Source organism: Arvicanthis niloticus, chromosome 2, assembly GCF_011762505.2.
Source record: "Arvicanthis niloticus isolate mArvNil1 chromosome 2, mArvNil1.pat.X, whole genome shotgun sequence".
NCBI lineage: Eukaryota > Metazoa > Chordata > Mammalia > Rodentia > Muridae > Arvicanthis > Arvicanthis niloticus.
Window position 1 is genome coordinate 33,702,997 of NC_047659.1, and position 13,288 is coordinate 33,716,284.

The following is a 13,288-nucleotide window of genomic DNA, read 5'->3' on the forward strand; positions in this document are numbered from 1 at the left end:
TCCAGAGACTAGTGCACAGACTTAGTCTGAGAGGTCATGTATTCTCTACACTTCACAGGAGCTCTCAAAACATTTATTTATTCATTTATTGAGGGGTTTTATCTTCTAGCCAGGCTGACCGTGAACTCAACAAATTCCCCTGGGTGTTAGGATTATAGGTGTGTATGCCACCACTCTCAGCTAAGACTTTGCATTTACCTCTCACTAGTCTGAAGACGATGCTTTTCACAGGACACAGAGCAGGAACAACCAGATATGGCCGCACTGCGTGTAGTTTCAGCACCCAAAAAGCCGACTTGGAGGGTGGCTGTGAGTTTAAGGCTAGCCTAGGTCAGACTGGTCTAAAGAGGCAATTGTGGGATATTCAGGGCTGCACAGAGAAACTCTGTCTCAAAAAAAAAAAAAAAAAAAAAAAAAAAAAAAAAAAAAAAAAACAGAAAAACAGGGGGAAAAGGGTAAAGAAAAAAGAAGGGAAGGAAGAAAGAAAGGAAGAGGGAGAGAGAGAGGGAGAGGGAGAGGGAGAGGGAGAGGGAGAGGGAGAGGGAGAGGGAGAGGGAGAGGGAGAGGGAGAGGGAGAGGGAGAGGGAGAGGGAGAGGGAGGGAAGGAGGGAGAGAGAGAGAAAGAGAGAGAGAGAGAGAGAGAGAGAGAGAGAGAGAGAGAGAGAGACTTCAATTTGTAGTTCCCAGATAACAGAAACAGAAGCAAGGAGCTCTACCTCTCTACCTTCCACACATCAGCCGATGATGATGATGATTTTGCTGATAGAGGAGGAGTGAGGGAGAGGTTCGGAAGCTAATGTGTTTGCTGAGGACACAGCACCTGCTAGGATATGTGCTCTCTGTGTGCAAAATGCTTTCATCTTGACTTGGTTGAAATTAGGTCAAAACCTGCCTGTTTCAAAGCTCCTAAACTCAACACTCTCTCTCTCTCTCTCTCTCTCTCTCTCTCTCTCTCTCTCTCTCTCTCTCTCTCTCTCTCTCTCCCTCTCTCTCTCTTGTGTGTTAGGTTGGGACAGGCTCTCACTACATTCACTACATTGCCCTGGAACTATGTCACTCAATCACATTTTTTATGTGTAGTTCTTGGGACTGGTCTTACTTCTGCTGGTCTTACTTGGGACTGCTACTTCTGGAGTAGCACTGAGTGTGCAGACTCCAGGCTCTTTTACAGTGGAGTGATCAGGTTTATTTTTATTTATTTATTTTTTTGTTTTTCAAGACAGGGTTTCTCTGTCCTGTAGACTGTCCTGACTGTCCTGTAGACCAGGCTGACCTCGAACTCAGGAATCCGCCTGCCTCTACCTCCCAAGTGCTGGAGTTAAAGGCGTGCATCACTACTGCCCAGCTAGTGATCAGGTTTATGTTAAGCCCTTTACTACTGAGTTTAAAATGATCTCTCCGTGACTTAAGGTCTTCCAGGGCAGAACTGCAGGAATCTCCAGTTCCCAGGGCAGCTTGCCCTAGGCTCAGTTACTGGTCAAGGGGTGGCAACTGACTTTTCTCTGAACCCAGTTCTCCATTTCAGTGAATGCTTCACTCACCCTGCTCTCTGCATGAATTTCCTGGGGCATTTCTGCTTACTCACCAGCTTCCTGGAGCTATTAAAGTTGAAGGCTGTGTTCCAGAGAAAGCACAATCCAGGTTGGCTCATCAGCATTTGAAAAGGCTTGTTTTCTGTGCTTCTCAGAGGCCTAGGAACAGAGCTTGTGCCTGTCCAGGAAAGAACACAATTTCTTCCCCTCCTCACCCACCAAGACCTCTGAATCGAAGCAAGTTTCTTGGTACCATGTTATATTGATACTTTAAACTTTTATTTTAAGAACACTTTCCCAGATTCCTATAAAGTGGGCATAAAACCACAAGTACCCGTCTTAAAATATATTTAGTATTTTATTTCCTCTTTTCAAGGATCATATATTTTCATTTCCTTCTTGATCCCAACTCTGCGAGGCATTGACATGGGGAGATCTTCTGTTGGATATTTTAGTTGCCTACAACTCCACTGTTAAGAATCCTTGTAACAGGTAGGTGGGGACCTAGTAACTGAGCTCTTTGAATCTTAGGGTCTCCAAGAGCTTGCCCTCATCCTGCTGAAGGAGTTAACATTTCCCTGCATAGTACTGTTAGCCTTTCAACGATGCTGTCATTTTTTTTTTTTTTTTTGCATTTGTGAGAAGTAAATTTGTTTTTATTTAGTTTTTAGTTAGCTTCTTGGCATTGTCAATTACTACACATACTAGGTGAGATTGTAGGTATATATGAGGTAAAATACACTAAGCAATGCGTGGAAGTATGATGTGAACATACAGAAAGAGCCTCATGACAGAGGCTCTTTGACAGGATGCTCGACCAAGAATCAGAATGAGGGCTAGGAAAATGAATCAGGCCAGAGAGGTTGTTGCTTCACAGCTTGGACACCGGAATTGGTGGCCCAGGACCCATGTAAAGGTGGAGGACAAACTGCTCTAAAAAGTTGTCTTCTGATACCACACAGTTCTATGATGTACACATCCCACCATTCACACCAAGCACACACCCACGCATGCACACACCACTGTCACTGCCAAAAATAACAATGGGGGAGGGTGGAGAATCAGAATGTCTGTATGTTAGTACTGGGAATCCTGAGTCCTCAAAGCCCACATTCAGTGGCTTTTCTGATGTTTTACATATATATTATCACATTCAATCTTGTCTTGGCTATTAGCTCATTGGGTTGTGTTGGCGTATTGTCAATAGTTTACTCATTAATCACAACCAAGCCCAACTAAACCAAAAAAAAAAATCTACAAAGTTAACCTAAGATGTAAAGATTATTTGCTGGGTTTTCAAATGGTACCCACCTTTATCCCAGTATAAGGGAGGCAGGGGAGGCAGAGAAATACATATTTCTGTGAACTCAAAGCCACCTTGGTCTACAAAGAGTTCCAGGTCAATCAAGGCTACATCCTGAAAGCCTGACTCAGGAAATGTAGAGGAATTTTAATCCAGCAATATGGTGGCTCTGGCGAGGGATCAAAAACCTAGGTACATGTGATCCGGCTGGAATGTAGACACACAACACACCTTTAATCTCTCTGGCTGGAATGCAGACACACCCTTGATACACACCTTTAAGGTAAAATTAGTTTGTAGAAGGAAGCAGCTATGTTGGAAAGTGACTTCTAATTGAGGGGCAGACATGACGAATCGAAGAAATATTTGACAGATGAGTCAGAGATAGAATATATCCAACTCACAGGAGAACAGTAGAGGATGCTACGTAAGAAGAGAGAGAGAGAGAGAGAGAGAGAGAGAGAGAGAGAGAGAGAGAGAGAGAGAGGTGTATAGGTCGTATATGTGTATAGCAGTTTTACCAGGATAGTTATATGGAGACAGGTTAATAGAGAGAACAACTTAGACACAGATGAAGACAGAACTAGCCAGAAAATAAGAAGGAACAAGAAGCCGGGCAGTGGTGGCGCACGCCTTTAATCCCAGCACTTGGGAGGCAGAGGCAGGTGGATTTCTGAGCCTGGACTCCAGTTCCTCTACCATTTTTTTCTGTGTTTATATCATATATTATCAGTCAATGTATGCCATTAGCTAAACATACCTGTGGAACAAAATAAATGAGAACTCTTTTTCTCATTCCCAAATCGGTAAGGCAAAGCACTTTGAACTTTACCTTCCAAAGGTATTGGTCTGGCTGGGCCGTGGTGACGCATGCCTTTAATCCCGGCACTTGGGAGGCAGAGGCAGGCGGATTTCTGAGTTTGAGGCCAGCCTGGTCTACAAAGTGAGTTCCAGGACAGCCAGAGCTACACAGAGAAACCCTGTCTCCAAAAACAAGAACAACAACAAGAACAACAACAAGAACAACAACAACAAAAAAAAAAAAAAAAAAAAAAAAAAAAAAAAAAAAAAAAGAAAGAAAGAAAGAAAGAAAGGTATTGGTCTAAGATTGCCTCTGCTGCAGTAACTGCTGTATGTTTTCAAATTCAGCAGCCATCAGTGCTTCCTTCTCAAATCCTATTGTGCCTCATTCCTAAACTTGCTTTGTTTTGTTTGAATTCCACAACTAAAGAACAACAGTAGCAAAAAGTGTTTTTTATTAGTAGTACCTAAGTATAGTGTGTGTGTGTGTGTGTGTGTGTGTGTTTGTGTGCCATCATGTATGTGCATAGTTGTAGGCTCTCAGAGGCCAGGGATGTTGAATTCCTTGGAGCTGGGGTTACAGAGGACTGTGAGCTACCATGTGGATGCTGGGACTTGAAACCATTGTCCTATGGAAATGTAGCCAGTATTCTTCTTTACTGAGGCATATTTCCAGACTCTTTAATTTTTTTTTTAAATGGAAATGTTTCTAGGTTCCAAAGAGCAATTTCTAAGCTAAACTAATGAGTATTCTCTCACTCCCTGCCCAGTTACTTCTGTTATGATAAGAACTTGCCTAAGCTTTTGGAAAACTGTGTTCCTCTTAGATATTTCAGTCCTCAAACAAATTCTTTCAGTGGAGGTTTTATCATAATAAAAACAAGACACCAGGACAGAGATAAGAAGGTTGAACAAATGTCAAATCAGGCACCCACAAACAGCAGCCTTAAAAAAGCTTAAATCGCCGGGCAGTGGTGGCACACGCCTTTAATCCCAGCACTTGGGAGGCAGAGGCAGGTGGATTTCTGAGTTCGAGGCCAGCCTGGTCTACAGAGTGAGTTCCAGGACAGGGCTACACAGAGAAACCCTGTCTCGAAAAAACCAAAAAAAAAAAAGAAAAAAAAAAAAAAAAAAAAAAAAAAAAAAAAAAAAAAAAAAAAAAAAAAAGCTTAAATCGTGGCATATTAGACTGAGAGGGGAATCTGGCTGTGTGTTCTGCTCCTTAGACAATATTGATGGAGCCTGTTGTGGTGGTGGCACATGAGTCTCCTCTCAGCATTCCAGAGGCACAGGCCAGTAAGATCTCTGTGAGTTCAAGGCCAGCCTGGTCTACAGAGTTAATTCACAGAGTTAATTCTAAGTCTACAGAGTGAGTTTAGTCTTTAAAAACAAACCAGACACGAATGGCGTAAGAATAGTAAAGAATACTTTTAGATCTTATAAGTTTCTGTGATATTTTAAAGTAGTTACCTTAAACCTGTACATTTTGAAATTATCTGTTGTTCACTTAAAAAAATGACAGCCGCCCCCCCCCCCCCTTTTTTTTTTTTCCAGATAGGCTCACTGTAGCTCTGGCTGTCCTGGAACTTGCTATGTGGGCCACACTGACGGCGAACTCATGACCATTCTCCATCTCCAGTCAGCTGGGATAAAAGATGTGCCGCTTTGTTTTTTTTTGAAAACATGTCCTGAGTTAGTTGTGATGTGAGCAGTTAGAAGCAAGCGGCAGTTTTAATTCTGCCGTAGAACATTTTCCTCTCTGCTTTTGCTCCGTTTATTCAAAGCACTGGTGGAGATGAAATGTGATGCACAACGAACAATACCAAAATACAGTGGTTTTGACAAAGAGGCCTCAAAAGAAAACGTGGATTGTTCGGAATTGCTGTCTGGCTCTTTACCCTGCCCCCCCCCCCCCCATCTTTCTGTTTTTGGGGGCGCTCTTCGTGAATCCTATTGGATGCTTCCTGTTCTGATCTTTTTTTGTTTGTTTGTTTTGTTTTGGGGCTCATCTTTGTCAACTGCAATGCTACCCAGTGCTTCTGATTTTTCTCTATCTCCTCTCTCGTCTAAGTTATGCCCAGGTCTGAGGGGTGCTCGTGGGTTTCTTTTGAGATCTGAATCCTTCGTGGGTGAGGTAGTTAGTGAAGAAAGACTTGACGTGGTTGGGCCTGAAACACACTGCTCACTTAAGCAACCATTTAAAATCAACGAACATTTAAACATCTTTAAATGCACCAGAATGCGGAAGTGAATGACGGAATGGTTTCCATTTCCAGGAAGTGAGGTCTTTTAGGTGAGTTAATGGGAAGCCAGCATGGGTACCTGATTTCGACTTACTTCTTTGCTGAGAAACGCATTAAACTTCTAAGTAAATATTTGGGATCTGAAAATCAGGAAACCCGAAAGTCAATGGCTTACTACTAGGGTTCTCAAACTAGAATCATTTATTTAGGACCGAGCTATTGAACACCGACTCTCAACCGATGTGTGAATCTGGATCTCTGGAATGCTTGGTTAGGTCTGGAGCTCAGACTCAGGAGTTTGTTTGTGACTCAGGTACACTCTAGCTCAGATAATTTGTATTTTTGTCAAGTTCTCAGATGATGCTGTACCAGGTACCATAGTTGGACTGTGAAAGGGTAAATTTTAAACGCTAAGGATTTCCAGGCTCATTCCAAACCCATTCAGTGATACAACGACAGAAGCTTAGTTCCTAAATTCAACATGTCCAAGGCCAGGAACAGGTTGTTATGTCTTTACAGAGTGTTTGGATCCCAGAAGTTACTATGAGTTTGTGACCCCATACGTTTCTGCGTTTCTGCGAGGTAACTGCAGGAATTCTACAGCGTTTAAGAATACCAAATCCGTGACTTACTAAACACTGTTACAATTTCCTTCAAACTAATTTGGCATAAGGAGCTTTTCGGATCAGTCCCTGCATACTTTTCAACTCCATGATCTCAGAATTTAAAGTGGTGTCTTTCTGAACCCAACCTGAGCCCTTCTTGGGTACCCTTGGGTTTGCCTAACCCTTGTGTTTGCAACAAGTGAGCTGGGCATGCTCAGTGGGCAGGGTCGGGCTGGGAGGGGGTGCAAGTGGGAAGCCTGTGGCTCCGCAGCCAGGGCTCTCCGCCTCCCCCCACCTGTACGAGGCCGGGCCCTCTGGGTCAGCGCTCAGCATCCCACCCTTGCTGATTGGGTTCGGTCTTCTCCGCCGGTCCCCGTGCTAACATTCAGGCCCGGGGTCCAGAGGCCTAGAGCGCACGCAGAACACGCTGGGGTATCCGGGCCGAGAGCTGCAGGCCGAATCCCTAGGGTCCCCCGACTCCTAGACGCCTTTCTAGGCCCAGGGAAGCCTGGAGACTGGGAGGCCCGGAGAAGGGGACGCCGGGTCTGAGGACGCGCGACGCGTGATCAGGTAAGGCAACCCCGGCGGGGGAACGTCCTCCTCCCGGGCAGATGGCAGGAGTGGCCCGCGTGGGGAGGGACAGAAACCCGACACCCCGGCGGCTTCCCCGGCCTAGCTCAGCTCTCTCATCTTTCCTCCAGCTGGCGAGGAGTGGCAGGGTATGGAGTCGCGCTCCTCCCGGGCGCAGGGCAGGATCGATAACTCCGGGCATGGCCAGCTCACGTCCCCGCGAGGCCCAGAGCGCGGGGTCTGCAGCCGCCCTTCCCCACCGACTGCACTTCCGCGTTTTCCGGCCGGGCTAAGGAGCCCCGGCCGCGATGTCACCGCGCAGGCGGTGGCTGAGTCGCGGGATCATCCCCCGGGGAGGCGGAGGCGCACGAGGGGAGGAGGAAGTGGCCGGGAGGGGCGTCGGCGGGCGGGTCGGATTACCGTGGCCCCGCCTGACCCGGTGACATCCCGGCGCGCTCGCGGCGAGCTCAGGGCCACTCTGGTTCTCGGTGAGGCCGACTCCGTTCTGGCTGGAGGATCCTGCCTCCCCTGCTCGCCTACCCCTCGCGCGTGACGACCGATCTCAGGTGTGTGGGTCCTGGAGACCTGATCCTCTGCCTCGGCTTCTAGGAGGAAGTGGTCCCTCTCTGACTTGTGTGACTCTGTGGGGCTGCGGTGTGGCGGAGGTGGAGGTGGTGGTGGCGGGAAACTGGGGTGAGACTGAGAATTTGTCCCCACCAACGGAGGAGGAGCACAGTTCTCATTCAGGGTTAGGCTAGGCTGGGATACGTTTACCTAGCTGGAGGCAGGGCGTTCCCACATCAATGAAACTTCATGCAAACTTTCAACTTGTGAATGTGGCTTGTCTAGTGAGGAGGCTTGCTGTTTCCTTCTGAGGTGAGGCAGGGGGAAGACCCTTCTGCAAGGGGAGGAAGCTTTCTTTGAGAAACTCAGTTGCCAGGGTGTGACTGGCCCAGGAGGAAATACAGAGCAGCAGCCTCCACTCTCCACAAAGCAACTGTGTCTTGCCTAAGAAAGTTTGCTGAGTGCTGCAGCTTTAGTAAGGCTTTTAGCAGGTGATGGTCCCTAGACCGTCCTTCATCCCGTAGGGAAGATAAATGTACTCCTGAAACAGCGTTCCTCAAGCAACTCAAGTTCTCACAAAATCTTACTGACAGGACCATCTAAGGGTCACAACAAATAAATACCCCAGGAGGTTGCTACAGAAACAGCCAAAAGCTACATTTGTCAATTTGTACAACTAGGTGAGAGAAGGAAGTTGGTAAATGAATGTCCTGTTTGCTTAAAACAAAACTTTGTATTTTGCATGTATTCCAAAGTTTGAGAATGTTGGAGTTTCTGTTTTTTGAAGGTTGGAAGTGCTGGTGATGTCTACTCTGGGACCAGGGACTTCTTGGGATCTATTGGTCAGCATATGAGGCCTGGATGTCATTGCCCAATGGATCGCATGTGCTGTCTCTGGGGCCTTAATGATGAATGTGTTGAAACCTCCCCGTTTCTCATAGGGACGTTTGTCAAACGACCACACTTCCTTTATTTTAGCATTCTAACCCTTCACCTCAGTGAATAAGGGTAAAGAGAATTTGGGATGAGAGACAAAATTGTTAGAACTCTGCTTTCTGAGAGCCTATGTCACGTAGTCACCTTATAAGTAAGTCATTCTAGGCAGCATCGGAAGGCAGGTGCATGCTTCACTGTTAATGAGAAGTACACAGAGTTAGCAGTTCTCAGTGGATGTCACACCCCACTGCTGAGTCTTGTAACTAATGCCACTTATAGACAATCTTGTAACTAATGCCACTTATAGACAATCAAAAAAAGATTTGATGGCCATTGTGGATAAATCATGTTGACATGATGATGTAATTCTTAAATTACCCTGTGTGGTCCTTTATGTCCTGTCCGTAGCTAGGATGTACATTTTGACTGGGGTTTGGTGTGTCTTACACACTTTCAGATCTCTAGCACCTGGAGTGGTGGCTCCCACAAATGCTTTCTCAAGCAGTGACTAAACTGGAACAATGTATCTGAGTCCAAGAAACAGAAGGCTTTGGCCTTGGGCAACTGTTCAAAGTTACTAAGTCTCATAGACTAAATATGGGTAATGATATGTATATAGCATATTTACGGTCAGTAGTAATATGCCCCAGAGGCAAGAAACTCGAAAGTGTTAGTGTCCTTTCTCCTAATTTTCTTTTGTATTGAGAAAGCAAATTTTGGGGAAAAGCATACAGCTAGCCAGGTAATTTAGTTTTCATGTGTCATGCAGCAGGAGGGCAAATGGCAGCTGTGGTTTATTAGAAGAGGGAACAATTTCCAGACCATTATCTAATTTCTTTTCTTTATTTTTGGAACATGGTGATGTTTTCTGAAACTTGATTCGTTCTGCTCAATGCCTAGCCCAATTGCAGAAGCAATACTTCAGAAAGCACTAGAAATTGCACAGATGTTACATTTGGCTTCTTAAAAGTTTTATGCAGTAGTGTGCACCATTATGCAGTAATAAGTAGTAGATAAAAGAAAATTACTGCTAGCTTAGATTAATGTACGGAGTGTTTGTTTAGTGAAATAAAACATGCATCCAGGTGCTATATGATATCAGTTTAATCGACTACATATGTAACTATGATTCTAGTTGCCTAGTGAGGTGGAGGCCATCTTAGTTTGTGTACATTCTGTGGTGTTTCTCAGAATGAGAGATCAACTAATGAGAAATTTCTCAGAGGTAATTTCTGACCCCATAGATGACTGTTGATGGCTGAACTTGTTAGGGACAAGTTGATGTTGAAGAGAGTATCACTGACAACAGGCTTAAAAACCGACTAAAGACAAAAACATTTTGGAGTCCATATTGGTCCAAACTTTGGACCCAGGCTAGACTTGAAGTCATGGAAATCCTCTTGCCTCAGCCTTACAAATACTAGGATTATAAACATGTGTTATCATGCCTTGTTTTAAAGTAGGTTTTAAATGCCCATGAAAGCATTTGGATAATTCCACTATATTTTATTACTTTGAGAGAAGAAGAAAGTACACATGTAGTGTTATAGGAAGAGGAACTGTTATCGCACTGGGATATAAAGGATGTACTTCGTTGTGTTTATTGTGCCTTGTTTTTGGATTGTTGACATGATGGATAAAATGGATGTATGGTTGATGGGTGATTACATTCAGCTTCTGTGGAGAAAGAAAGTGCCAGGGTGGTTGTAAGCCAGGAAATGTCTAACAACTTTAAGATATACTTTTTCTTATATTCTAAAACCAGAGCTATACCTCAGTCACTAAAGAGAGTGAAAGCAAGAACTGCTGACATAGTGGGGTGTAGTGATTCTTGTCTTTAATTCCAGGGCTTGAGACAGGAGCTCAATATATAGCCCTGGATGGCCTGAAACTAGCAATGTAGACTAGGTTGGCCTAAAACTCAGAGATTCATCATACCTAGCCTTGTCTATATACTTAATTCCCCTTTTTCTGTTAAGAATTTTGTATTGATTCTTTCAACATCAGATATGCTTTGTGCAGCAAAGTGTGGTTTGTGGTTCTTATTGGTAAAGCCTTGGTTAGCTCATTAAAACTGAAGAGAAGGATTAGCTAGTAAATTTTAGTTCTTCTTAATTAATCATTTATTGTTATATTTTGAAATAACAAATACAGGAACTGGGTGCAGTGAAAAACACATCTAATGCCGGCACTCAGACCACTCTTAACAAAATATAAGTGCCTAGTCTCCCTGTTTTGATACTGGAAGGTCTACGATTATTGGGATTTCTGGGTTGAGTACACTTTTGTACATTCTTGAGATTACTAATGAGTCAGTAGATAGCTGCAGGGATGGGAGTTGGGTGCCCCAGGGATGGGAGCTTGGTGCCTGAGGCTTTGCTGTAGAGATCAGAGTTGAAACTTCCTCTTCACCTTTGACTTCTGGGAAGAGAGAGACGCTAGAGATAATCACAGAGGCGGTGGTCTGATGATCCTGCTTCCGGAGTAGAGCTCTCATAAAACTCAAATCGTAGCTTTGGAAAACCTGACCTTCAGAATATTTGAAGGGTGGGAGGAGAGAGAGAAGGAAACTCATTGGCCCTGTTTCCTTGGTGAACCATGCACTTCTTTATTTCATGTTTATATTATTTTCTCTCTATTTATTTGATATGAGTCTCACTATTGTATCCTTGGGTGGCCTGGATCTTATGTAGATAAGGCTGACTTGGAAGCCTGGAATTTACAGAGATATGCCTGCCTCTGCTGGAAGCAAAGGCATGCAACACCACGCCTCGCTTGTTTTCATTCTTTGTACTATCTTTACAATAGGCTTATAAAGGCATTTTCCAGAATTAGAGAGTCATCATAGCCTGTTACTAAACTTGAAAAGGGTTGGGGATTCTAGGTTGGTAGACAGTTGGAGGAAGGGTAGGTAACTTGGGAAGCCAATTGTGTGCCCACTGTCTGAAGGCATTTGTGTGTGTGGTGGGTTAGTTTGTGGAACTGAACTCTTAACCAATGCTATTGAGGCAGTTACTCCTGATTTGAGTTAAATACAAGATTCTTAAAAAACAAAACAAAACAAAAACAAACAAACAAACAAAAAACTGGGCAGTGATTTTACATACTTTTAATCCCAGTACTCAGGAGGCAGAGGCAGGTGGATCTCTGAATTCAAGGCCAGCCTGGTCTACAGAGTGAGTTCTAGGATAGCCAGGGATACACAGAAACTCTGTTTTGAAAAACTAAAACCAGCTAGCCAACCAACCAACCAACCAACCAACCAACCAACCATCAACCAACCAACCAAAAAAACCAAGACACAACAATAGAAAATTACATGACTCTTTACTTGGTAATCTCACGGGACTGGAAGAGTGGTGTAAAAAACCTACATAGTTGGTGTCAGCAGTGCTTTGAGTAGACGGGCAGTTTTCTTGTTCATCTGTAGTGACACAGTTTTACATTATTTGGAACATCTTTTAGTTATTCAGGCAAACTTGAATACTAATGTATTTCTCAACACTGAGATACTCTAATAGTCTGGGTACGTTCTGGTCAATGACTTTAGATGGTGATTCTTTTGGGGGACCCTTATCTTTGACTAACCCACGTATTTAATTTTATGACTGGTTTTAATTGGTTGGGAAAGGAGACCTCAAAACTGTAACAGAGAGCCAGTTATATAAGATTTATGGAAGCTGGTGCTGTCAGACCAGAGTGACAGTAGAGACAGACCTGTGATTTACAACTAGAATTATTCCCTTGCACATGCGTGCAGTTGGTTGCTAGGGCAATGTGGGCGTTTTTTTAGCTGCTTCTGTACCCTTGAGGAGGGAAAGTCGTGTTCAATGTAAAGAGCTTCGGGAATATTTGGTTAAGATTTTATGCTATTATATGTTATATGTATAACCCAATAAGTTTAATGTATTTCAAAGTGACAAAAACAATGGTTTAAGAGTCCTGGGTTTTCAACGGTCCTTTTCCTTTCATCTAAACTGAATAAATAAAGGATGTTATGTCGCATTGTAATAAAGCCAGGAGTGCCTTTGATCATGTCCCTGTTTGCTCCGCCCTTCCTGGAGTTCTCCTGTCCTGTGGCATCAAGTCTAAGTATTTGTCTTGGAGTTCAGGACACCTCCAGTTTGGATTCTGGATTCTCCCTCTCTCACTGGGTTCTGTCTAGGTTGGAGTAAGTAGCATTCTTTAAACCTACCTCATTTCTACAGCTGTCTCTAGCCAGTCAGCACTCTCCCTTCTGCTTCACCTTTGAAGATTCTCGACACTAGCTTCCAATTTCATAAAGCTTTTCTCCTTCCCCCCTCCTAGTGAAGTATTGCTTTATTTCTTTCATTTAGAGTTAATTTAAAATTTTACTTTTGTGCATGTATGTATGTATGTATGTATGTATGTATGTATGTATGGTGTGTGTGTGATAGAAATTATTTAATCCTGGCCTGGGGTTTCCACCCCGTCTTTAACCATTTAGTTCCCAGATAAAAGACACATATAAGTTTTATGTTTATAATAAGCCTTAAATAGCACAAGAGCAAGTGCTCTTAACTACTGAGCCTTCTTTCCAGCCTCCAAGTTCCTTGGATTCTAAGGGAACAGAAACTCAGTGACTATTTATGTAGGTGAGGTCGAAGATGACCCAGGAGAAGAGGTCAAAGCTGACAGAGGAGATGAGGTCAAAGTTGACCAAGGAAAAGCTTTTACTCAGGAACAAGCCTGGGGTTACGGAAGTGGGGTTTC

At 43.9% G+C, this 13,288-nt stretch overlaps 1 protein-coding gene across 2 annotated transcripts in view; it reads left to right on the forward strand.

Annotated features, from left to right (window-relative positions):
- The first annotated feature begins 6,718 nt into the window (after positions 1-6,718).
- The window catches only part of Gpd2 (glycerol-3-phosphate dehydrogenase 2), a 130,863-nt gene continuing 124,293 nt past the window's right edge, over positions 6,719-13,288 (forward strand). Inside the window, exon 1 of one of the 2 annotated variants that reach the window (XM_034495115.1) lies at positions 6,719-7,054. The gene's annotated coding sequence lies outside the window, so the exon portion shown is untranslated. Of the gene's footprint in view, positions 7,055-7,478; positions 7,621-13,288 lie in introns of those variants that run through there. The other variant, XM_034495114.2, reaches the window with a different exon arrangement.